The sequence below is a fragment of the Rissa tridactyla genome, chromosome 2 (genome assembly GCF_028500815.1).
Source record: "Rissa tridactyla isolate bRisTri1 chromosome 2, bRisTri1.patW.cur.20221130, whole genome shotgun sequence".
Lineage (NCBI taxonomy): Eukaryota > Metazoa > Chordata > Aves > Charadriiformes > Laridae > Rissa > Rissa tridactyla.
Genome location: NC_071467.1, coordinates 98,104,543 through 98,129,824, shown reverse-complemented (window position 1 = coordinate 98,129,824; position 25,282 = coordinate 98,104,543). Strand labels below are relative to the sequence as shown.

Sequence of the window (25,282 nt, the reverse complement as noted above, 5' to 3'; positions counted from 1 at the left end):
GCTGAGCCCAGGTCCGTTGCTGCGCCCCGCCCCCTCCCGCGCTCGCGACGGCGCGCGAGGGCGGGGAGAAGGGGCGGGGCCTGAAGCCCCGCGGCCGGCGCGAGGCTGGGCGGTTTGGGCGGGCGGCGAGGCGCGAGGGCGGCGGTGAAACGCGGAGGGAAGAAGCGTGGAGGCGGGAGAGGGACGTGGAGGCGGAGGCGTTGTGCCGGCTTGTGCCGCGATCGGTGGCGACGGGTGAAGAAAATAAGCGGCGGCAGGGCCGGTCTCGCCCCTGGGGAGGCGGCCTCCTGTCAGGCCTGGCCCGTCTCTGCTGCCCGGCCTGCAAGGGTACGGGGCGAGGGGAAGCGCCGCCGAGAGCGGGACAGGGCGACCCACAGGAGCCGGGAAGGCTTGAGAGAGGCTCGGTTGAGGAGGGCAGGAGGAGCAGAGTAGCGTTGCTGGGGATGGATGTGGGTGTGTTCGTTTTATTTTTTTTCTTCGGTTTGTGCTTTGGGGGATTTTTTTGCCTGTTCTTAATGTCATTGATTAACAAGCGGTTGCCTGCTACTGGTATTTTCGCATGGTGGCAATCTAAGAGAAACACCTACAGACAGGCAAGCGTGACTCGGAGAACGTCAGAAGAGGAAGGGGATTTTACAGGCAGGTCTAGAACCTCAAAGACTGGGCACTTCACAAACCATTTCCAGCTGCCAGCACGTTGGAGAACACCTACAGAAGCAGGAAGTAGAGGAGGTTAATTATGCTTCACCTGTGCGAAATGGCTGGTGAGGTAATGCAGGTGTGACATGCACAAAGGCTTGTAAGAAGCTAAACATTTCTTGCCTATAGTCACCAAAATATGCTGTTGCACGAGACTGCCCCTTGATGTCTAGTAGCATCTGTGGCTGGAGAAAATGCAATTATCTAAAAATACTTTATCAAAAGGAGCTGTAAACTATACAAGGGTAGAAATGCCTGGGATGGACACCAAAACATGCTGAATCATGCCCAAGGGTCAATTACCCCAGCACAGCTACGCTATCTACTGCTAGATCTAAGTTTGCTTTCTAATATCTAGAGGTTGTTGTAAACCATAAAGCTTAGTATTTTAGAGTTTAAAAAAACTGCAGTGTTTGGCTAACATAAACTTTGGGGGATGTATTTGTTATGTTCATAAGTGTATGTATGTCTTAGCTCTTTAATTTTTAATTTCAATAATTTCTTTGCCATAGCTACTTTATGAGTCGTGGCTCGCTTAGCATTCGTGCAAAAATATTTCATGTCACTCATTTTGAGAATGCCCCCATCAACTTCCTGTTTCTTGTACAATAAGGCAGGAGAGAATGTGTTCCTGTGCTTAATTCTCGACATCATTCCCTGCTCTGATTGCTTTTATCCTGTCATTTTACTGGATCATTTATCACCTTCCTAGGATAAATAATCCAAATCTATCAAAAAGTTGTTTTTTTAAAAAGCCTTTTCCCCTAAACATGCCAGCAGACAGACTCGTCCACGTGGCTTTTTGTGAGGTAGGCTGTAGACTATGCCAGAGTAGAAAATAAATTCCTTTATGTAGAGGGATTCTAGTGCTCAGTGTTAACCAATATGTTATTTATTCTTCCTGTGTTCTATTACCTTATTTGTTTTCTGACTACCGCTTCATGAGGATTAGAGGGAGCCCACAGACATTTACATAAATGCCCAGTTTCTGCTTTTTCAGTTGTCATACATGAATTGGGACTTGTCAGATTTGGAAGCGGTAAGTCACGTTCCTCTCTAACGTGCTTTATTTTGCATGTTCAATATTGAACTTAATTCACCGTTACGTGATCTGTTCTGTTTCTTTAGGACTTCCTCATCATCACAGTCCCCTCATGTCTTGCTTAACTGAAATAATTATGACAGCTGCATGTTTTCTCACAATACAGTCCTCTTTCTAGATCAGTGGCAAATAACAGCAACAACATGAGGCTTTCTACAGAGCCCTGAAGCGGGCTGTCATTAACCTTCTGCCATTCCAGAAACTCGCTGTTGAATTTTGCTCTTTGTTCTCCATCTCCAGTTTTTGAGCCGCGATAGTACTTTTCTCCTTGCCCAGTGCTTACTTAGCTGCTTGAGTCATCTCTGTCTTAGGGATTTAATCAAAGGCCTTTTGAAACACTGTAAAACATGAACTAGTCCACCAAAATCTCTTTGGGTTTCAGGTGAGGGTTTTTTTTGACACTTTCAATAGATGGATCAGCCAGAACTTATTTTGCTTTGTAGAAAAGCCCGGTTAGGCCTAATTTTATATGCAGAGATTTTCTTCTGTATGCTTGTTTCTCATTTATGTTTACTTTCAGTGACCATTTCAGCCAAAGAAAATGCAACCTGTTTTGGATGCTGTGGATGCCCCATCCCTGGAGATGTTCACAGCCAGGCTGGATGGGGCTTTGAGCAGCCTGGTCTAGTGGGAGGTGTCCCTGCCCATGGCAGAGGATTGGAACTAGATGATCTTGAAGGTCCTTTCCAACCCAAACCATTCTGTGATTCTAACCCAAGTATTCCAGCAGCTAAGGGTGTTTGTTTGGCCTCCCGTTGGACATATCAACAGGGTGTGAACATGTTGGATGTGATTTTTAATGCGAGTGCAGGTGATCAGTTCCCTCTGTTTCTCCGGGAGCCAGCTCCTCCAGGCAGATGCGCCTCATGGGCCAGAGCCAGAGGAGAAGGGAGAGCAGCCCCTGACTGACACCCTCCAGGCAGCATCAATGAGAAAACTCTCCTGATTGCCCAAGCCCATCTTCTTCTCCCAATGGAGCGTCCTGCGTGGCCTCGGCGCTGCTGGGGTTCATTTAACTCCTGGATCCTGTGTTGGCTGCTCTCCGTGTGTTCATGAGGAGCGAGTAAGTGGGCTACGGCCATCTGTGCCAGCGATGCTGACAACATTCTGGCTGTCGTCAGGAAACAGGGCCAGGATTCTCCTTGGGAGTCTATTTCTGTGCATGTCCCGTGTCCCACCCATAGGACCAAGCTTCCTAGTTACGTGTGAATTTAGTACATGTGCCGCGGCTGCCAGCCTGACAAATTTCCAGCCACTTTCTGAAATGTAATCTCTCTCGTTTGTAGTGATGGTAACTGCTTGCTGTTCTTTGTTTAGCATTTCTCCTGGCTGAGTTTTTCCAATGCATAGTTTCTTTGTAACTGTTTTGGAATTAATTTTCGCTGCTTCAAGAAGCTGCTTGGAAATCAGCAGTGTGTTATTTATTGTTGTACCTACTGTGCTGAATTACTGATCCTAATAAGAAAAGAAAACCACTAAGAAGTAGGCTATGATGTTTCAACAGTGTTAAGGATAGATCTCTTCAAACTACCTGGAGGATTTTTTTTGCCGAGCCCTTTGCTATTTGGACTATTTTTTTTCCTGCTGACTTAATTGCTCATATATAGGATAGTCTTGATGAACTGACAAATTAAACACTTGCCGAAATGAATCACATATGAATTATAGGCCATCATCAGCTATTAACTTGGTTGAATCAAATGGTAATCAAGTTGCAATTTACAGTGTTACTATATTGCTGCTCACACTTATCATGGTATTCTGCTTTTATAGAACTGAGCAATTGGCTAACAGAAATAATTTTGTTGTATGAGTCAACTATACCTGTGCCTATGTTAGACCAAGAGTGATTAGAAATCTCTCTTGCTTGCTAATGCTTCAGTTGTGTTATATATGTATGTGTATATATATATATATGGAGAGATATACATCTGTGTCTATTTAGTTTTGGTACTTGACCGCCAGCGTGTAGACACAATGTGAACAGGCTTGTTCCCTGTATTCTGTTCTTACCTTTCTGGTATGTACACGGGCACTGTGATCTATGGGGGCCCCAAGTTTTATAGAAGTATGATCCACTCTTTGTACAAAATCTCACCACATTTAATCTCTATAGTCCGATGTCTTTGAATTTCTTTGCATTTTGTTAATGAGTTTAAAGTTTATTCGTAGTTAACTTCATGCTTTTCTTCCAAAGTTGTTATTTATAGCTCTTTCCCATATCCTCTTTTCACACTGAAGAACAATTATTTTTGATCATTTTCTGGTGCATGGGGGGGGGGTTGCCCAGTATCAAAAGGCAGTTTAAGGAGAACTGAAAATCTGTTCATCGGGATGGATCATAAATAGAAGATTTTATAGTTTCCGCTGTCTGGGCTGCTGTACAAGCATCGTATTCTAACTAAAATGTCAAAATGAGCACAGAAATAAAATGCCCTCCAAACTGAATAGAATGTGTTTTATTCACAACACAAATTTATGCGGGGGCAGGATAGAAAATATGATGAGACGCATTGGTTTATTCCTTTTGTGAAAACAGATATCAAACCATAACACTATTAGAGAAGCGATTCTCAGCTAACGGGTCAAGATCCATTTCTGAGTCATCAGGAGTTTCTGCCGAGGGTGGAAGCAAGTTGGCATGATTTAAATGTTGAAATATAAGAAACGCCATTGAAGTCTGACTGGAAAAAAAAAAAGTAAAAATCAGAGTGGCCAGAATTTCTACAGTAAAAGAGTTTGTTTGGCCAGATCAGCCTGGACTAAAAAAATCCCTTCATGGTAAGTAACTGAGTGAAGTGGGGTTGAAGGACGGGAAAAGATGAAATGAAAGAAGGAATGAGCTGATCATCCAGCCTCCTTGGACTGAGGGACAGAAGCACTCTGCGCTCCTTTTCCCCTTGCCCTGACTCCTGCGAGCAGCTGGAAGAGTTCCAGTACCTCGTTTAACTAACGAGGATCACAAAACTGCCGAGTTTGGAAGCGGCTGCGCGGCCAGGCACCGCGACACATCCTCTATATGATGTTTTAGGATGGAAATTTACAAGTTGCGCGCTTTCGGGTAAACATTTTTAGAGTTCCTCTGGCAAAGCCGGCGGTGTTTTGTTTCCAGTGGGTGCCTTGGTAGGGTGCCCATTGCCATAGACGAGCAAGCTCAAAGGCTGCGGGGCTTTCAGAAGCACATGGGATGTGTCAAGCTGACCCACTTCTCGAAAGCCAGGCCAGGCCTTTGTGAAACGTCCCCTACTTGTCAGATGTTAGGATGTCAAGCATGTTTGAGTCTCCGCTGATGGGATAATTATTGTTAATGGTGTTTATAGAGGTGGGAGGGCCCTAAGGGAAAGGAGGCCAAGAAGGAGAATCAGGAAGTGAGATGAGTAAGGCTCCAGGAATTGCACGCAGATGGAGATTTGTCGCGCTTTTTTTCTTTAGCTCACTTGGCTCTTCGGTAAAATAGATGTTTACATAGGATAAACTGGTTTTTTTTTCCTCTCTGCACCTCTCACGCCTACAAATTCAAATGTTCCGCATGCTAATCTTAGTGGCAGAAGTAGGTTTTAAATGGACTTTAGGAATGTGAAACTGTCAGGTGAAAATACTGAGTTTTAATAATTTTTAGTTATTGTAGCTGCTCCCAGTCCTACTGCCAATCTATTGCCTCTTTCAAATCTGTTCCAGGGAAACAAGCTAGCATGAAATCCTGAATATCTGCTGAAATCTGAAATCCTGAAAATGTGCTGCCCTTGTTAGACAGTAGTATTTTACTGTACAGGACTCATCATTCTGTTATGATTTATGGAATATATTAAATATACCAGAAGTCTGTGGGATGTACAGACAGTTGCCTCCTTTTATTTTAAGAGTAGAAATACATGCATCCACAAAGCACATCGTCTGACAAAATGCACAATATTTTTGTAACTTTCTTCAGCCATAGTAACCTTGGATTATACTTGCATGACAGAGCTATTAAAACATTTCAAACAGGGTCACGATTTTGCAGGTGATTGTTTTTAAGATTAACTTGCCATTATATATGCTGTCATGATTGGAATGTATATGCTCAGAAGCTTGGCGGAAGAGTAGCTTCCTGTTCTAGTACATATTATTATCATCAGCAATTATTTTTGTTTGCCAAGCCACACCTATGCCAATGTCTGTCATCAACAATATTGTTTAATCAGCTTAAAAATGACTGAATCTTATCTACTTGGTAACTTCCTTTAACTTACCTTATGAACTTACCTGTGTGAGGATGCTATAGAGTATGATATGAAAATCTTTGCTGTTTAGAAGTCGCGGTATTGTCACTGATTTGTTACAGCCGGGTGGTACTGCCCCCCTTGGAAGTGTCTTAATAATAAAGTCAGTTTTACCTTTCTAGGAATCAAAATGCTGAGAAAGACTGAGAGGATATCATCTGACCTCCTCTCCCCTCCACGGCTGGACCAGCTACCCCATGAGCGCTCCTGACGGGCACTTGCTTAAACTCTTCTCAAAACCTCCTGGACTGATGCGCTAACAGGTTTCTCGTGTTTTGACTAGTAATGATGTAAGGGAATGCTCGAGTGGTTTGAAAATATGTATTTAATTTGGATAGCCTGAAAACTAAATGGAATAGAAGCATTTCTGTTGCTTTAAAATTTTTTTCAACAGTGCTTTTTGAAACATGAAATTTAAGTTTTGATCCAGATTTGCATTGCCACAGTAAGTGTTCAAAACTCATGAGTCAATGCCCACCCACAAATGAATTTGGCTTAAAAGCCCATTTTCTTAAAAATAAGACATTTAGAGAGGATGGGTAGGTGGTTGGTTATTTGCCATCTGTTTTCTGAGCTTTTCAGAGACCTTCGTTTCACATTTACAAGCTTTTGCCATACAGAAGAATTAAAAACTTGCTTAAAAAATACAAAAGCTGGGATTCTTATTGCAGTCCCTTGACTTTAGCAGCTGAAAAAAGTATTGAAGGATTTGTAATGAAATAATGAAAAGCAGCAACACCTAATTTGACCTGACAGCATTCTTCTCCATGTTACAGCTTTGTAGAGCAACAAACAGTAATCTGTATATATGGATCCCTTCATATTTAATATATTGGGTATATTTTGAGAAAAGTTGAGGAAAAGTGTGGAGTGCAAATCTTTTCCATCTCAAAAAGCTCTCCATTGTATATTGCTAGCTTCAGTTGACTTTTCTGTCTCTTAATTAATGTATAATAATGCTTGTTAACAGGCAAGTGCTGTCTGTACTCCCAGGCCTTAGTAGATTAAGTCTCATGGTAGAGAGGAATTTATTTTTAAACATAAAGATTGCAGGAAACTAACAATTTTGTGTTGTCACGGATTTGTCACACTTGGCTAGTTCTTGGTAATTAAAGGAAGGTTTTGATAAACAAGTAGTTTGCTTAATTTTATTTGTCTGTGGTTAGGAGTTCTAGGATAAACTTGCTTGTTAGAGACCCCTTATTTCTTCTAGTGAATATGTTATGTCATGTTGTTAGAGACTCCTTGTTTCTCCTAGTGAATATGTTATGTTGTTGACGTGCCAAGCAACTTTGACTAAACTCTGTGAATGCAAACACCTCCTTTTATATAGTGTCTTGCACTTAGCAGCTGGACTTGTTGAGATCGCAGTTTTAGCAACTTGCAAGTTTACTGAAGTGTCATATTAAATTCATATGACAGGTAGCGTTTATCCCCAGCTCCAAACCAACCCTTACAAAAGCGCAGTCTATAGGAGGCCATATGTTGTAGGGAAGGTCATTCTCTCTATCCAATAGCATGAAGTTGTGTTGGAGAACCAGCTCATTAGTGAGAGCAATACAAATCACATATGAAAATTCTATCCTTAGCTTAATTAGGTTAGGTTTTTCTTGTTTGCTGCACTGACCAGCCGGGATTTTTAGATAAGGGTCCATGCTAAAAAAAGTTCATTTGAGACTCTGAAGAACCTGAAAATGCATTTCCAAAAGTTGTTGCCAGACTGCAGAAAGGTACAAACTGGTGCAGAGAGAGACGTGTTTCAGTTCTGATTGACATAAGGTTCCTGGGCCACACAGGCCTCTTTTAGCCAGCGAGTGACACACTGTGGAAGCGTACCAGAAGCCGTCAAGCACTACAGTTTCTCTCCGTGGAAGGCTTGCACTGGTCGTGGATGAGCTGGTGGTGAGCTTTACTGGGAACAAGTCTAGTACGCCCAGTAAGAGCTTTCTGCGTCAGTACTAGAAGCAGGAATCACTTCACTGAGCAGCGCGTTAGGTATGTCACCTAAGTTCTCACCTCACTTCTGTCAGCAGTTAATGGAGAAAGACAGGTACCTGGAGGACATCCCTCCCATTCTAGCATATTTGACAAAAACAGATGAACCAGTTCCTGCTTAATCAAGCATTCTGTGTTCTGGAAAAAGTTATATGTGATCATACAAATCAAGACTGCTAGGATCCAAGTGCACTCAGAGGGAAAGAATTAAAGCTGCAAAGCTTAATCCAAATTAACATGTTTCTTATTATTATGGGTGCTTGACTTTGAAGCCTTTATAATGTCTTACAATATTTTTACAGGCATGAGATATTTACTTTAAATTCACTGTATGGGAAATTTAAATCTATGTCATTTTAGATAGTATAATTTGTGGGGGGCTTTGCTTTTAGTGATTTCTTTTACTACACATTTGGCTTCTAGAGATAGCATGTTGGTCAAAGCATGCTTTTGCTCTCCAAAGCCCCTGCCTGCAGCATGAATTCCTTTATTTGATGCAATTCAGCACGAGGGTCTTTACCTGGCCCCTGTGGGTCCCATATGAAGTGTTAGGTGCCACCAAGCAGCCTCCTGCCCCACCTGGTCAGCACAAAGCCAAGCGGGGTGTGCAGCTCAAACTGGCAAGCAGGTGGCCCAGCAGGAAGAGCGGCACTGGGTATGGGCAGGCTGGCATATTAAAAAATAACTTCCCTGCCTGAGCTTTGTGTCTGAGCAAGGAGAAGAGGAGGTAGCACTGGCAAAATGCTGAAGAGGTGGGACCAAAAGCTGCTGAAGCTGCAGTGCAGCTGAAGTGAGGTGCGACTCAGTGACATGTCATCCCTGGCTCATAGGAAGAGGTGAGGCAGAGCCTGGGCAAGAGGAAATACCGTTGCAAAATTAAACACTTAATGGGAAAAATAGCCTCTTCACCTCAGTTACTGACATCTCAATTGTCACCACTAATCGAGGAATTGCTGTACGTAGTATGAGACACTAATGCTGGCCGTAATTCTGTTGTCTGCCCATCATCGGTAGGATAAGATTTGACCTTCGCAGACTTGCTACTTCTTTGCAGCATTTTCTCTCTACCCTCCAAAGCCCAGTCTGTTTTCTGCATTGAACTTTCCTGCTCTGTATCCTTTCATCTCTTTTTATGCAGAAGTAAAAGTTCCTTGTGGGCAGAGATGCTTATTTGTCTGTTATAATTTATCCACTGTATGGGAGTCATGTACTTATATAAAGCAGTCATACTATTAATAGCAGGGAAGGCAGCAACTTCTCTTCCAAACTTCTAATACAAATTCTCCATCAATTTAAATGGAAGCATGATCCATAATTAAAGTGTCGCAGTCTTATGTACAGAAGGAATATTGAATCACAGTAAAAAATGCAGGAAAAGGAAGGATTATAACCATGTCTGCTACCCACAGAGAATATAAATGCAGCCACGCAAATCTTTTAAATGTTCCTTGGTCAGGTGTGCGCTTACAGCTTGGTGTTGGTTCAAGCAGGATTGATGTGAACTGGAAGACAAAGCCAGCAAACGTTGCTGGGGCAACAGTGCAGGAAAAGTTTAGGACACCTCCCCCGCTGTAACAAGCAACTAATCATTCCTTGTTAATGAACGGCTAGTAACAAATGCGTGTGAAAGCAGTAGTTAAAAATTGGCCAGCGAGGAGTGCCAAGTGATGGTTATCGGAGCTTGTGTTTTCTGTCTCTGGCAACCAAGGGTTCTCTACGTTCCTGAAGAAATGAATGCAAACGATGACATATCCAGCAACACCTTTTCAAGAGGTGTGCTAATGGTGGACATCAACACTGCCTGAAAGACAACTCCCGTTAATATGTGTCCTAAAAGCAGGGGAAGATAGGAAGAGGAGGAGGGGCTCTATACAACTACAGTTAGCCCTGTATTTTATCAAAACCCTGTATAGTTTCTGAGCCTGTTCAAGAATGACCTCTTACTTTAATTTTTAACTGAGAAGAAAGGACATACTGTACAGGTGTAATATCTAGCCTCCAATGCTTAATGCAGAACTTAAAAAGCGTGGTAGGAAGTGGCCAGGTATCTACCGCTGTATTGAATTTAAAGACACTGTCAAGTTAACAAGGCCTGAATTGTTATTCTATTTACTTATCATTAAGTGATATAACATTCTCTTCCACATCCTGAAGGTCATTACCACAGTATATTTATGTTGGCTTCTCAGTGGTGTTGAACATCCAGTATCGTGCCTTTTACAAACACATACATGAAAAAAAAAAATCACTAATTCATGCTGCCTCAGTGCTGCCAAGAACACAGGAACGTGCAGCCAAGCTCATATGGTTTGACTGTGGTAAAATGTCTGCACTCTGCCTACACTACAGGTGTAGTTCTACTGGAAGAAATATCCCAGCTAGGTTTCAAGGGTTGAATAAAATGCTCCTTGAGGAACTTGAGTGCCTGGTAGAAGAGCTGTCCTCAGCTGGCTCCAGTTTGATTCTTCTATCTCATATCCTGTGCCTTAAATGAGAGTTACATTCGTTGTTGTGGTGCACAATTCCGATCCACTTACATCTTTTCCTCCCACAATTACCAAGCAGTGAGGAAAACAATTTGACCAACAGTGCTTTAGTTACAAAATCAACAGATGCGTGAGACAAATTCTTGAATTTGGTATTGCAAGATGATACTCTTAAAATAAACACCAACATATTAGGCACTGCACAGTTTTGCCTTTGTTTACAAGGGCTCAGATGATGGACATCGACTCTACTACTGCAAAAATCTCTGACTAGCAGCTCCAAAACAAAAGTCCTAGTCCTGGTCCTCGAATCTCACTTGTGCTAGATTTTGAACTCCCTTGGATTCTTATTGGTAAATCAAGCTTTGCATTGGTGCATAGTGTGCCAGATAGTGCATAGCGTTCAGATACAAAGCCAGGGCCCCGTTTCTGAACAGGAATGGAGATGTTCACTACTAAGGAGCACGCAATGTTAGAACTATGCAGTGCGTAACTGAGGAAATAAACATAAGGTAATAGCAAAAAGGCAAGCCAGTAGTAATCTGACTAATCTGCCCTTTCAGAGGGATTTTTTTTGATATATGGCTGAACTCCAAATGTCAACTTCAGAGATAAGATACCCCGATTACGAGATTACAGTATCATGATTATATATGGTATGGAGTTGAAAGGACCTTTCCCATAGTTGATGCTACTTAAGAAAATGTATTTAGTTCTACTTTGAATTTGCCTTTTTTTTAAGAGAAGATCATGCATAAGGGTGAAACAGGAAACATCTTTTAAAATTAACTAACTCATGCATCTCTAGCACAATTACTTGGCCGTTGCGCTTGCACCTCTTTAGAGACTCCTCTGTCTGATGACATGGAAGTCACTGCAAGATAGATTTAATCTGGCTGTTGGGTATTTTTTGAAGAGGCAGACTCTACAGGAAACTTTCCTAACTTGACAGACCTTCTGTGTGGAGTTCAGTGAACTCTCAGGCAGGACCGAAAAACAAGTGTCACAGTGAGGCTCTCCTCTCAAATTCAGGCAGCTCTTCCCTACCACGTCCTGGGGCCGTTGCAGTTCAAGCAGCACCCCTGCCTGCCTGCGCCAAGGGTGCATATAGTCAAAGGTATAAGAAAAGTTGCATTTGTTCCTTCAGAGGCCCCCTTAAGAAAACAAGAATCAGAACCAATGAGCAAAGTCTGCACTGATTGTACATGTTCCAAATAGGTCACAAGCATCTAGTTTAAAAGCTTGTCTCTATTACTGCTGAGAAACAGGCTGAGAAAAAGAAACATTCAGTGGTGGTCTGCTTTTGCCAGTTCTGTTATGGGTTAATAAGCACTTTGACAGGTGCTGGTCTTCAGGTTTTCATCTGTAAAAAAAAAAAAAAAAAAGGAAAATTCAGTGTGTAAGTCTACTACAGGAGTGAAATCATTGCTGTAAACAGGGACGATAAACTATATAGCGTTTTATCTTCAGCTTTCAAAACGGGTTATTACCCCACTCTTACTGCTGGGAAAACTGTGGTGAAGAGGTGCAGTGACTTGGCCAGAAGTCACCCAGCTGGCCAGTGTCAAAACCGTGGATAAATCCCAGGACTAATTCTTTATCCCAGAAGCTGCCTCAACATAAATAATACAGAGAATTGTGCAACGGAGTGTACTCTCAGGAACAGTGGCAGAACATGAGATGAAAATAGATATGACAAACTGAAATACTGGGAAGTAATTAGATTTAAGACAAGAAAATAACCATGGAAGTATATGCAAGATTAAGCACCATGCAGTAAAGAAACTTTGCTTTGGCAAGGCAAATTTTTTATTATTAAAACATGCTACATTCTCTAGATTATGTCTCTATGTCATGACTTTTTTTTTTTTTTTTAAATGATTGAGGGTAATGACAATGACTACAGCCCTGAAAAGATAGTTTCCTGAAATACAGCTTCTGGAAGTAGAAGAGATATACATTTGCAGACTCTGAATATAACTGATGGTTTTGACTTGTGTGGGATAGCTAATGAGTTCTGAATCTTGTTTCGTCAAGTTCTTCTATGCTCTCACCAATAGAGCATTCAGGTGGAAGTCAACCACTGCAGCAAGCATTATGGTGTACAGGTGTCTTGGGGCATCCATAATCCAGCTGGACATCCCTAGGCCCTTGTGTTTGGGCACTACCGTGTGTATGTGCTCTTCAGGTCCTTGCTCTGCCTAGGCTGTGTGGCTGACCACACAAGCCTAGGACTAATGGCTGATAAGACACATTTCCCGCAAGCTTATTTTGCAGCTCTGGTATTTTGAGTACTCTGAACTTCATTCACCCCTTCAGAAAATCAGTGGAAGCAGTCAGTCCTGAAGGAGTCAGCTCCTTCAGCCCTGGGCAGTAGAAGAAATGCACGGATGGAGATAAAGTAATTAACATGTACTTTCATTTGTCTGTAATTTTTTCCTCACTACTTGTCACCATGCTTTTCCATAAGATTCTCTTGCAAACTCCTCCGAGTTTTAGCTACTGCACACAACTGCAAATCACAGTCTCTGATGTTCATCCTGTTTCCTTTGTTTTTCTTTCAAACAGCCCGCAAGACTTTCTACTTGTCTCTTCAGGCCAGTCATACCTTTAAAATAACCTCGTCAGGTGACTGAAATCCCTCAACATGGAATATGTTGCTTAGCTACCTCCAAGCTGAAGGTCAGGCTTAAAAATCTACTTTGCCCGGGTTGCAGCCGCCTACCTTTTGGGTTCTGTGTGAACAGATCATTAAGGTTTAATAACACCCAGCCAGCCCTTTGCCAGGAGCCCTTGGAAAGGCAGCCCAGCAGGAGGCTGTACACCATGAGTAGAGTCACTCAAAGCAGAGTTTGCCTCACACAGGTGTGAAGATGTGAATATTGAACAGGCTGGGATGGATTCCTCAAATCATCGCACGTGTTATCCCAGGGCATGGGGCCAGCTCCCTCGCTGACCCTTCCCCACAGCAGCATCGTCATGAAGTCTCCCAGGGCTGCGCTCCCCTGCCCCATGCTGTGGCACGGGGATCAGTCCCTCTCAGAGGCAGTGGGCTGGGGGCTGTGAGGTTACCTGCGTGGAAGGGGGCTGGTGGCTGCCCAGGTCTCACCAGGACAGCAGACCTGTCTCCCTTGCAGGAGTGCCAGGGATCCCGCTCCAGTGCGCACGTTCCTCAGGACGCCAGATGAATTATGGATGAGTCAGCCAGAATTTTTCCACGCACTTCCGCTGCTGCACAGCACTCATCGCCAACTGAGCTGTGGTTTTCAACCGCTGTCTGGGCCTAATGCTTCTAACATTTAAAAAAATAATAATAAAAAAAATTGCTCTTGGTTTTCTGACAGAGCGCTCCTTGGCGGGACACGGGGAATCCCGATGCTTGTGCAGTGTCAGGCCCCCCGTGTCCGTAACATTTTGCTGAATAGCCTAGCATGTGTTAAAAATCGTTTGGTCCTTTCTGCCTGCTTCGCTCCTCTGTCCCTCCCACTAGCTGAGAGTATCGACAGAGTCAATTAGAAGAGACAGCAGCAATGCTGAAACTGATTTGAATTTTAACCAGGATCCGTTAGAACTAGAGCTATGTACAGAGAGCTGAGGGCAGGCAGATAACCAAGGACCTAGTGACTGCCCGTGTATGCTAAAAGTCTTTTTTATTTATTTCAGTCCTTAGCTAGATTCAGATTAATTTCTGTTTAGCAAATGGTGATTTCTTTTGCTCTTCTTTGAGCACATGAAATGTGAGTGGTCTCAGTTTGTGATGATCATGGAAAAGAAAGTCCCGTTCTGGAGGCATTTGCTATGAGACAAAGCACAACAACCTTCTACAACAGTATTTGATGAGTCCTCTCAGAAAGACTGTGGCTTTTGTAAACACTTGCAGTGATAAAGCAGCGCTGATGTCAAACTATACAGCATGGGAGACTAAGCATCAATTCAAGCTTTATTATAAATTTCTATTATCTGCATTCAAGTTGCATCTAGAACTCCCAAGCAAGACAGGCTTCAGCTGTGCTAAACACTACATCCATAGAAATGACAGTTTGCGCTGTAAAGTACTTAGCATCTAAATAGACAACGTGAAATAAACTGGTGTGAAGTCAAAGAAATGAAAGATCCCTAACGGCTCTTTACCTAGACACGATCAGTAGGCTGCTTGGCTGCATTCAGAGAAAACCGAATTCTATGTTTATCTTCAGACAGCCTAAAACCTCATCAATTTTAAGGGGAGAGAAGCATAGGAGTATTTTCCCCTGAATACATGTGTGACCCCTGAATCCAGCCCCGAGGAGGAATTTGAAGATGAACGACATATTGTTTTACAGGCTAACATGGCAGAGATGGTACAGGAAGGAGCACAGGACAATCATGCTTTTGGGAGGGCCATAACCAGCATCTCCTGGAATTGCCCATAGCAGCAAGAGAGCCCTTCATTTGCACAATCCTCCCTTAAGAGCTATTCAAATGCAGATGTCCCAGTCAGCCCTTTGAGTTCTCCGAGCTCCAGGTAGTTGCATTTGGCCCTATTTACATAGCATATCGTCTCAATTATTCATGCACACATTTCATGACACCTTTGCCATATTAATTAAAAGGGCTGTTGGCTGTTAAGCTGTTGTCTAGCTGTGGCTGTTAAGCCAGAATATGATCCAGGCACAGTACTGTGATGAAGTTAATTGATATCTTTACCCTGAACTACTCTATCCACCTTATTTCTAGCTTTCACCTGCTGCCACGGGATGTGGCAATGCCTTTGTCTGCAGGATGACAGAGCCCCTTGTAGTTAAGAACCAGCACAGCATTTGTTATCAGGTTCCCTCTTAGTCTTCTTTTCAGTAAACTAGAGAGACTGATTGTAAGTCTCTTACCATAAACCAAGCTTTGCTTCGATATCATGCAACTCTTATTGCTCCTTTGTGAAGCCTAAGTTGTCAACATCATTTTTCTCAAGCGTGGGCACCAGAGCAAGACACGCTATTCCCTTAATGTTACTGTAATATCACCTCTTTACTCCTACGGAAGGTATTCTACATCCAGGGATCACATCAGCCTCCTTAGTCACCGCATTGTTCTGGCAGCTCCTGTGCTGCAGGTTGCCCACGTGACGAGGTTTGTCGCTAATTCTTGGAACCCTGTGATTCATTCAAAGTTGTCTGGTGCTGCAGCGAGCGCGGGTCCTCCTGCAAGCCAGAGAATAGAAGTCACTTTAAGTCACCTTTCATTTTTTGCCTCTTGACCACATCAGCGTAGCACCCACTGAGGTGGCCACAGGCAGTGAGGGGTGCAGCAGTTCCCCTGCAGACCTCTATTTAAACATTCCTGTCATCCTACGAAAAAGAAAAACCACATTTAGACACATGCAATTAGTCACTGAACCAATTTCTGCGTTGGCCTGAAATATGTCCACTTTGCCGTGCTGCAAAGCCACACAGCCCAAGGGTTCCTGTGGGGGACAGCGATGGCATAACTTCCTTGAAGAGGAGGCGGCTCCTTTCTTTAAAGATATGAATATCTCTAAGTAAGCAAACTGAGCTAAAAGGTGGTAATTAAAGAATAGTTGTCTATTTCCCTTTCATAATGAATATACAATGCTATGTTTAGAAACCTTTGTAATAATGCAAGGTTACTATATGGACATTTGTTTACCCAGAAGATTTTATTGTATTATTTAAAGTTTAGACAAGAAAAAAAAAATCAAAGGATTACAGAAGTAGTTGCATTGTGTGTTACAAGTATTATAGCACTATGATGTAAGCCAACACAATAGAATGCCTTTAGTTTGACAAATTTGTTTTTAATTACCAGATTTGAAGACAAATTAATTGTTCTCATTTCTATCAGGTTTTTTATCTTAGATGTATGTTGGATCTAAGTAAAATGATTATGTTCATGCAGGATATAAACATATTGCAAAAGACTACGGGGTGCAATGCTGCCCTGCTTTTAACTTTTCTTGTCTGAGATTATAGAGCCAGGATCCACAAAATGAAATAACAACAATTAAAAGATAGTAGGTTGGCTGTTTAGCCCTGGGAACAGGTTGCTGAAATTTGGATTTAGCTCTGCCCCAATAGATAAAGCATGAATGAAAAAAGGAAGACACACACAAAAAAATATATTAATGTAAGGTCACTGCAAGCCAGAGAAGAGAGTGCCAAAAGTTTTCTGAGGGAACTTTTTTCAAAGGATAAAAAAACCTCACTTCATTTACACCAATAAATGGGAACACAAAATATGGCATAGCTTACATATTTTCATTTTAATAATAGTGCTGGAAACAGAAACAAATGTCAGTCTCGATACAAAATAGGCATAAATTCATCTCAATTCAGTACTTGCTTATCCCTGTCCTGGGGTTCTGGTGCCAGAGCCAGTATAATCAGGAAAAAAGTAACATGTGCTCTGGATCGACGTGTAGGTGCTTCATCATGCCCAACTGTGACAATTTGGGGAGCGTGCCTGTGTGTAATTTTTGCATTCTGATTTAAGCTAAGAAATTGCTGAGTTACCACATGTCTCAGTGAATGCGGAGCTGAACTCTCCAGGCCCGTGTCACACGCCTTCCAGAGATGACAAAGCGGAGAGTTACTAAAACTCAAGTGCTCCCATTCAAAATGAGAGCATCTTTGGAAAGTCAGATACCTGGAGGCTGAATCAGTCCCGCCGAGTTTGCCTCATGTCCAGGAGTGTGGAATAGAAGAATTTTCTCGGATGTGGAGCATGGACCAGCACTGAGCATGGATTCTTCCGTGCTGTGGGGTATGGCGTGGTGATGCAGCCTCTCCAACAGCTCTCCAACACCAAACGGGGCAGACCTGCCACCCCCAGGCTGTGCTCGTGTGATCCTGCGGTGGGATGGCTCACCTAGCTAATCCAGCAAAAACACCGCTCACCTTCTTTGGCGGAGGCAGTTTTCTACTAGTTTAGGTCCCTTTAAATCCTTACCAGGAAACAAGATGAGCTCCAGTGCCAGAGGAAGGGAAGCTGCTGTGGTGCACGGGCTGGGGAGGAGGTGGAGTGGGATGGGATCGCCCCTTTTGGCAGCGAGTAATTATTGGATCAGGTGAGATGAGCTGTCTAATCCCACCGTGGGCCTGACAGGCTGGGGGTGCACTCGGAGGCACAGAAAGCTTGAGCAGAGGAACAGAAGAGATGATCCTTTCATGGCATGACGGTTTAGGTGTGAGATCCAACTCGCAACTAAAGAAGTTTCCTATGACTTGGAGGAGAGCAGAAGACTTCAAAGTCTCTGACCTTTCCCCAGAGAAAGCTCAGAAGATTCCGGCAAGGAAAAACACATAGATAATGATTATTTTGTGTGTATTTCTTGAGCTGCCTCAGTAGGCCATGATCAGCGCTAGCATTCCTCGAACGCATGTGCCCAGTTGCTTCCACAGTCATACGTCCGTAAAAAGATGTTCTGTACTCAGTAACTCAGTGTTACTTTATAGGAAGAGGGGGATAAAACCTGTGCTTGAGCTCACGGGGAGCATGGGGTAAAGGGAGAAGCAATTACAGTTTGGGAGATTATAGGGGCCAAGCTGCAAAAGGTCTCATTTCCACAGAGGGGTAATGAGGGTTTCTGTACAAGAAACCAGGGATAGAGCCAGCTCTGTGAGCTGCTCAGATTAAACACAGTGGGAGAAGACATGGACCCAATACAACAGGAGCTAACCATCACCACCAAGGAGCAAGACTGTAGGATAACTACAGGGCCTAGCTCCACCTCTTTTTCATCATAATTTTTCCTTAGTGAAATATTCAGAGCCCTTTTGGTCCAGCCTACATCTGTACTTCCTGAATGAAATGAAATATGGCACCCCTCCCCACGTTCCCCCACCAACAGTGCCTCATTTACTTTAGGGGGAAACATGATTTGCAGTCACTGACCCTATTTTTCTCGTTATGAAATCATTTATCAGTATGCTAGACTTTGCCTGCTGAGCTAACCCACATTAATAAAGCAAAATGCAAATGATGTGCTTGTCTCTGCTGACCCTGACTTTGAAAACTGGTTTTTCTTTCCTCGCTTCTCATCTTTGACAAAAGAGACGGAGGCATAAGCTTAGAAGTCAGCAGGTGCATCTGCCTGTCTGGCAGGTGACCTCAATCCTGACTTTTCATTACACAGACACTCAGTACAGTGGATACTGAGAACTGGTGATGCTGTAGGAAACAACAGAGGACGCCAGTTAGGCTAATTAGATAGTTCCATATTCCTCTACCAAAATCTTTCCCTCCTTTCCCTTAACTTTCTCTCCTTATGCTCGATTCTTCCCTTTCATCTTGCTCGTTTGTGTGAAAACCAGCTTCCACGCTAAAGAATGTATGTACATCCATCAGGTTTCAGACAGTGGAAAGAAAAGTCTCTGAAAAATTCTTCCCTACCCATTCTGGCAAGCTTTCTCCTATGACTTCTCCTTTTTACCGTGCGAGACCAATTCCTAAAGCTATTAAGACTCACATCACTTCTCTTTCACATGCTCTTTAACACTTCTCTCTGTTTCCTCTGTCCTTCGGAGCCTCCACTAACTCCCCTCTAGCGTGCACACTGTTGTTCTCAATATTCACAACATTTCCTCACTTCCTTGGCTCATTTCTCACCAAGACTAATACCACAACTCACATACAGCAAGTACTTCCAAGCCTCTTTCCTACTCTGTCTTGCATTTCTGATGTTCTCCTACCTGCTCTCATTGCACCACTGAAATTGCTTTCATGACTTCTGCTTCCTTAAATGATGCTGTCTTTATTTATATCTTCGCCGATCCCTGTCTCTTACTTTTGTCATCTCTCTGACAACTTTATCTTCCCTCTCAACACTTTCTCTCCTTGGCTTTCACAACTCCATCCTCACTTCTCCCTTCTGACAGCTGAGGCTTCCTTTTCCATTCCCATTCGCCATGGAAATGGAAATCTCAGCAGGCTTCCTCTCTCCTGCCTCTCCCTGCAGATCAGTACCCAGTCACGTTGGCAGCATTCTGCATCAGTGACGTGTGCATTTATCTTGGTCTCTGCATCCATCCAGTCCTACATTTTAGCCACTATGTCTTTTTGGGGAAGTGTCTTTGCCAATTCAGCCTTCACATGGCGGCTGCTGAGCTTATGAGGAGCCCCCTGAAGCGCTACTCCAATCACTCTACTCTGCTTATAAGCGTTGTCCTTTCTTTTGTCCTACCCAGTTGCTTGGACTAATGAAAGCCAGTCCTACTCCAAGGCAGCCAGACCACATTCAAGCTTTGCAACCTTTTCGCTCAAAGTCACAGCACTCTTGTGTGTTCCCTCCCCTTCCATCTCCCCTATATCCATATGGGGGATATCCAGAATTGCCCTTTCCCCCCCTATTACAAACCAAAAGTCAATACAATTATTCTTGCCCATTTTCTCACCTTCTTAAATCCCTCCCCGACTCCCTCTTTTACCGTCATTCAACTTCTAATTTCTTCCTCCTTCACAGTCACACCCTCTTCTGATCACTTTTACTTTTTATCATGCCATGCGTTTCTTCTTCTGCTTTATCAGTGATGCAAACATTAATCCTTGTGAAATTTGTTGACACTCCTTGTTGCATACTTCTTTTCATTCTGTCTGAATAGCTATAATACAAATCATAAAACTTGGGCAAGCTATCTTCCCTCTCCACCCTGCCCCTTTCAGGTAAACTTGAAGAAACTAGCTATGAAACTGGAGTTAACTCCTAATTTAGCAGCCAAAAAGAAAGAAAAAATGCACAACAGTGATTAAAGAACAATTTGATAAAACTGAAAAAAATGGCTTCAGTCGTTGGGTTCCCCCCCCCCCACCCCCCACTGAGGAATTAAAAAGTACAATGAACAAATAAATAGAAGCTGATGAAAGTCAAGCACTCACGAACATAGGAAAGAATCTATTAACTGCCTGGAGTGCACTGAAACAAATACGAAATTATTTTTAAGGGCAGTATGTGGGATAGAGACTGTGGTTGCACTGCGCTGAGAAAGGAAGAAAATGAATGAGACGGACTTACCAGGCTAACAGCTTTTTTGCCCAGTCCAGCAATTCCATAGTCTGTTTGAATTTCTGCCTAGCGCTTTCCAATTTAGGGCTTCATCCTCTGAACAGTGCCGTTGTGTGTAGTTCTGTTAATGTCAATCTAAAGAAAGTAATTTTGCAAGCTTGGAGCCCTAGAGCCTGATACTCTGTAGATGTAGCTCTGCCACGTCTACTAAAAGCCGTATGAATGCTCATATTTGTGGGGATAACCAGTCCCATAAGAACTCCAGTGATGCTTCTGCCTAATACTCAAAGCAATGAGTAAGGCCGAATACAAGTTTGGGTACACTTGAAGATGAGTTTTCTCACTTTCAAATTTTTAAGTCATCTCTGAATTCTGAGCGCCACAAGTGAGCTGTAAAACGCATCAATACAGACCGTGTCTGTGATCAAACGCCGCCTTGGGCACCGCGCTTTCTGCTAGCGGAGCACATAGTCTGGATGATGGACATGGCAGACAGGAGAGAATAAAACAAACCTACGTGAGGAAAGGGGCGCAGCAGAGAAGGCTTGAGTTACAGAAATATAGTTACGTAGGTACGCAGTTTAGTCACGCATGGAGCTAGACAGGTCGCTTTCTGAGTAAACATGCTTACTTGTCAAAGGACTCATCAGCCCATTACGAACAAGAGCTTCTCTCCCGTACGGAGAATAGCAGGACACCTGCAACAAAAGTTATGCATGTGAAGGGTTTTCTACAATGGGCCAGCAAAATTTCTTTTACCTAGGGGATTTTTCTCATCCTATTTTTACACAGGCAACTACGTATAGCTGCAACTACACCAATATAATTGAAATACCATGAATTCCCTATTAGGGAGGCTGATAAGCTGTATAAAAGGGATTTACACCAGCCTATTCCCAGTGTATGTTATATCACTGTAACAGGGTATATAATATACACATTTTTATAGATATGAAATGCTCTCCTTGGTGCCCAAAGATAAAACAGGGAAATCAAACACCGCCTCAGCAGGGGGCTGATAGCATTGCAATGCCTGCAGGGAGAAGAAAGCCACCCTCCCCGGAGAAGGAGGCTCCCAGCAGTGCAGAGAGGTTTCCCTTGTACCGGGGGCGCTCCGGGAGGCCCCAGCCCAGAGAAAGTGGGGTGGGAGGCAAGGGGTGTCCCTGCTGTCAGCCCCTTCCCAGGCTGAACCCCAGGGGGAAAAGAGATCTCATCAAACATCAGTGGAGAAGCTAAAAAGCCTGGAGGGCGTGCGGGGCACTGCCTGGATGGAAGGGAGGTCTGGAGAGATATGGTTGGAGAACAGTGGCTGGTGGCATAGAGGAGGAGAAAGGGAAAAGTTTCCTGTAACTCTCCCAGAGAGCTAGGGGGATGAGGGGGGGGGGAAGGGGGTGAGGGGGGGGAGCAGGGAACCAAGGTACTCCCTGGCAGCTGTACGGCTATTTTGGTCATTAAAAATAAATCCTAGCCTCCCCTTCCCCATGACACAGGCCAAGACAAAGTGACTCGGTCTCTCTTTACAGGAGATCTCAAAGCAAAACACAATGTCATTAGCACAATAACCTAGGTTACCCATCCACAGTTTCTGCTGGCTCCTTCCAGACCTCCTTCTCTCTCTGGTGTGCCACTTATTTAGTCCCCGAATGCTCTACTCTAAATTAGGACTGCTGTCACAGCTATTCAAGAGACTTCATCTCCCCAGAGTTTGCATTCCCGAATTAAAAATTGCTGCAAGTCAACCTTTCTCCCCTTGTGAGCAAGGGGAAAGGTTTCAGCTCATGCCATTCAAAAACCACTTTCTGATTTCTCCCTAGACATGTGCCGTGACAGAACAACGTAGCTACTTGAACCGTATAGGGAAGGGCTGGGAAGACTCTGAAGCACTGCGCTACACTCACTCATATGTATTAATTGCTTAAATGAACATATACCAAAAGCAAGCGATTCCAAGCAGTTAAATCTGAACTCCACACAAGGCCTCCGAACCCCACTCTATTTTTTCCACCTTGATACTTTCTAATAACAATTATAGCACAACTGTGAGCACCAGCAAGTTTAAGAAAAAAATAAAAAAAAGAAAAAAGAAAAGAGAAAGGTTTACTTACAAAAGGCAAGGAGACAACGCAAACCAGTTTGACTAGGTGCGACTGAGCAAACATCGACAGACTATAGCAAGTTACTGCAAAAATTGCATGAGCCAAATCCCATCCCCTTCGCCACCGCGCTGGGCAAAGTGTTGCTTGTAGCAGGATCCCCTCGACTCAGCCTAGGACTCACGCAGCCACATTACTGGGAGGCAGGCCTTGCCAGTGGGTGTACCATAGCCTTTTAATGACACGCTGGTGGTGTTTGTTTTGAAAGTAGATCTGAGGTGCTAGACAAAGTGTACCAACGCGTTAGGTTTGACCTGGTGTAAAATTTCTTAGCAGTTAAGCTGGTGACTGGAGCTAATTCATTATCCACCCTACATGCGCAACACGAGCTTTATTTTAGCCTCAGAACACATAAATGCAAGGTGAACAAAATCAGAAAGTCTTAAAATTAGGCTCCTCTGTTCCTCCACCAGACACACCCAAATAAATTAAACCAACAATGTACCAGGAACAAAAGACTATTTTTCATCTCCTTTTTTTTTTTTGTCCAGGATACTTTGGAGTTCTAATCCGTATCATGTACAAAGAGCCTGTAAAAACTTCCTTCTAAAATTATAACAACAGAAGAAATTAGGTCAGCTACTAAAGAGCGGGGTGGATATAATCAAGTTATAGCACCCTTGAGACACAAAAGGTGGTGCTTTTTTGCATTTGCATTTCGTCAACTTCCACAGCTTATTGCTGCAGGAGGAATTCAAGGCAAATAACACTAAGACAGGATTTGCCAAAACATTGGAAAACTGTTTGATCATTAATCGCATTTGCTAAGACTGTGATTAGGGTAATCGCTCTGTATTTCTTTTCACAGACCCGTTGTCCGTGGGGGGATCAGGAAGGACTATCCCCTACCCCCACGAAGTGCAGCGCAGTTTACTTGGCTCTTTGTGCCTTTTTTTCCAGCCCCCCCCCCCCCCGCCTCCCGAAGCATCAAATACTGGCCCCTGAGAAGACACAATACTAATGGCTGGATACTGAGTAGCCCAGTGGTAGCATCTAATAAAGTAATATCTGTTTCATTGTAATTTTATCTCATTTTCTTTGTAAGTGACTAGTTATTCTTTGGAGTGAATTTTCAAAGCGGTTAGCAGTGGGAACATTCAGCTGGGCTTTGGCTGGACTTCCATAAAAGCTGAGCTTCTGAAATGCTACCTAGTATTTGAAAACCCTTCTTTTCTTCAGTGTGGCTAGCAGCAACAATAGCGCACAACGTCTCATGTTGTGTCAGTGGCTGTGCCGTGTATTAATGCTACCCCCCCCAGTTTGGCTCTAGCTTCATTTTTTTGTTACACAACTGCATAAAAAGGTTCTTGTCTGAATCTGAAGCAATGTTTGAAAACTCTGTTTTAATTACTAGCACATGCATTCCTGTGACACACATCCCTGTGGAATCTGGGCATTGCTACTTTAATTTAGAAGCACTGATAGCATTATAATGAGCATAACACAGACCTTAGACTACATAAAACAGAAAGAAGAGCACAGCTCCTATTCTTTCTCCCTCCAGATTAAAAACTCCCTTGGATACTACAGCATTCCTTTGAACAGCGGCTGTAAAAGTTTTCTTGTGGTTTTTTCTTTTTTTTTTGTCTTCTGTTTTCCTCCATGCTTATTATTTCAACAAGTACATATAAAATGTGCTCAGTTAGGAGAAAACAAAAAAATCCTGTTCTTCCTGTCAGTGCTACAGGCTCATCCTATGCTTCAGAAATCCATTGGATTCTTTCCCTCTCAGATCATCGGCTACAAGGGTTCTGTAGGATAAATTTATGCCTCGTTTACATTGCACAACAATACTGTCTTGAGGTCCTGCTCTGCGTGCGCACAACACAGAATTGCATCCAGCTCATTTGCTCTCTCTCTTGTTTCTGAAGAGCCAAGAGGATTAAAAAAAGCAGCAAACATTTGATGTTGTTATTAAACCCAGCTCATCTGACTTTGTTTACTTAAAGTAATAAATCTATTAAGAAATAAGAGGCAACTATTACAGTTACGCTTCAGGAGAGACCCATGCCTTAAGGAAGGCAAAGAAATTGAGGAGTTTTATGCCGGAGGCATTCCCGAGACAGGTAAGGAGGTATGCAAATAGAAATATAATCTGGTTCTGACGTATGTGCTCGGGCAGAAAGCTATTGTTAGACAGACATGTTGTTCCTGAGCAGCAGAACTAACGAAGCCTGATTTCCTACGGATTTGTGTCCTTTGTCCCACATCTCTTTCTCCTTCACCACAATAATCCCAGCTCTCCTCACGCCTCTGATGACACTGTCACTACCAAGAGACAACAAACGCTGGGACTAGTCTGGAGCTATCAAAGCACTCACCATCGGCACGTGTGTGCTGAGTGGCCAGCTGGCTGGCAAGCAACATACAATGACAGAGATCCTCTTGCCTTTTCTTCAGTCAAGGCAGCAACCCGACTCTGTCCCTTATCCTGCTGCCAGATTTCATGAAATGTTAAAAAAAAAAAAAATTATGTCTAACATTATTGCTCTTTCAACTTCAGTCGAAGTCTGATTTGCCAGAGGGTTACAAAAATTATTAGGTACAGGACAAACACTGATTGCGTAAGCTTTGTTTCCACAGGAAACTAG

General features: G+C 43.2%; 2 long non-coding RNA genes across 3 annotated transcripts; one reads left to right on the top strand and one right to left on the bottom strand.

Annotated features, from left to right (window-relative positions):
* Positions 1-132: 132 nt before the first annotated feature.
* On the top strand, positions 133-13,791 carry LOC128905321 (uncharacterized). 2 transcript variants are annotated; one of them, XR_008464840.1, is made up of 4 exons: positions 133-2,864; positions 6,186-6,326; positions 13,113-13,226; positions 13,682-13,791. It is a non-coding gene; the product is annotated as an uncharacterized LOC128905321 (long non-coding RNA). The 2 variants fall into 2 exon arrangements; XR_008464841.1 differs by lacking the exons at positions 13,113-13,226; positions 13,682-13,791 and having other exon boundaries at positions 142-1,738; positions 2,322-2,864; positions 6,186-7,416.
* Positions 9,314-25,154, bottom strand: LOC128905322 (uncharacterized). Its single transcript, XR_008464842.1, has 4 exons — positions 25,013-25,154; positions 15,545-15,721; positions 13,617-13,836; positions 9,314-11,907 (listed from the first exon to the last, which is right to left on the bottom strand). It is a non-coding gene; the product is annotated as an uncharacterized LOC128905322 (long non-coding RNA).
* Positions 25,155-25,282: the final 128 nt, after the last annotated feature.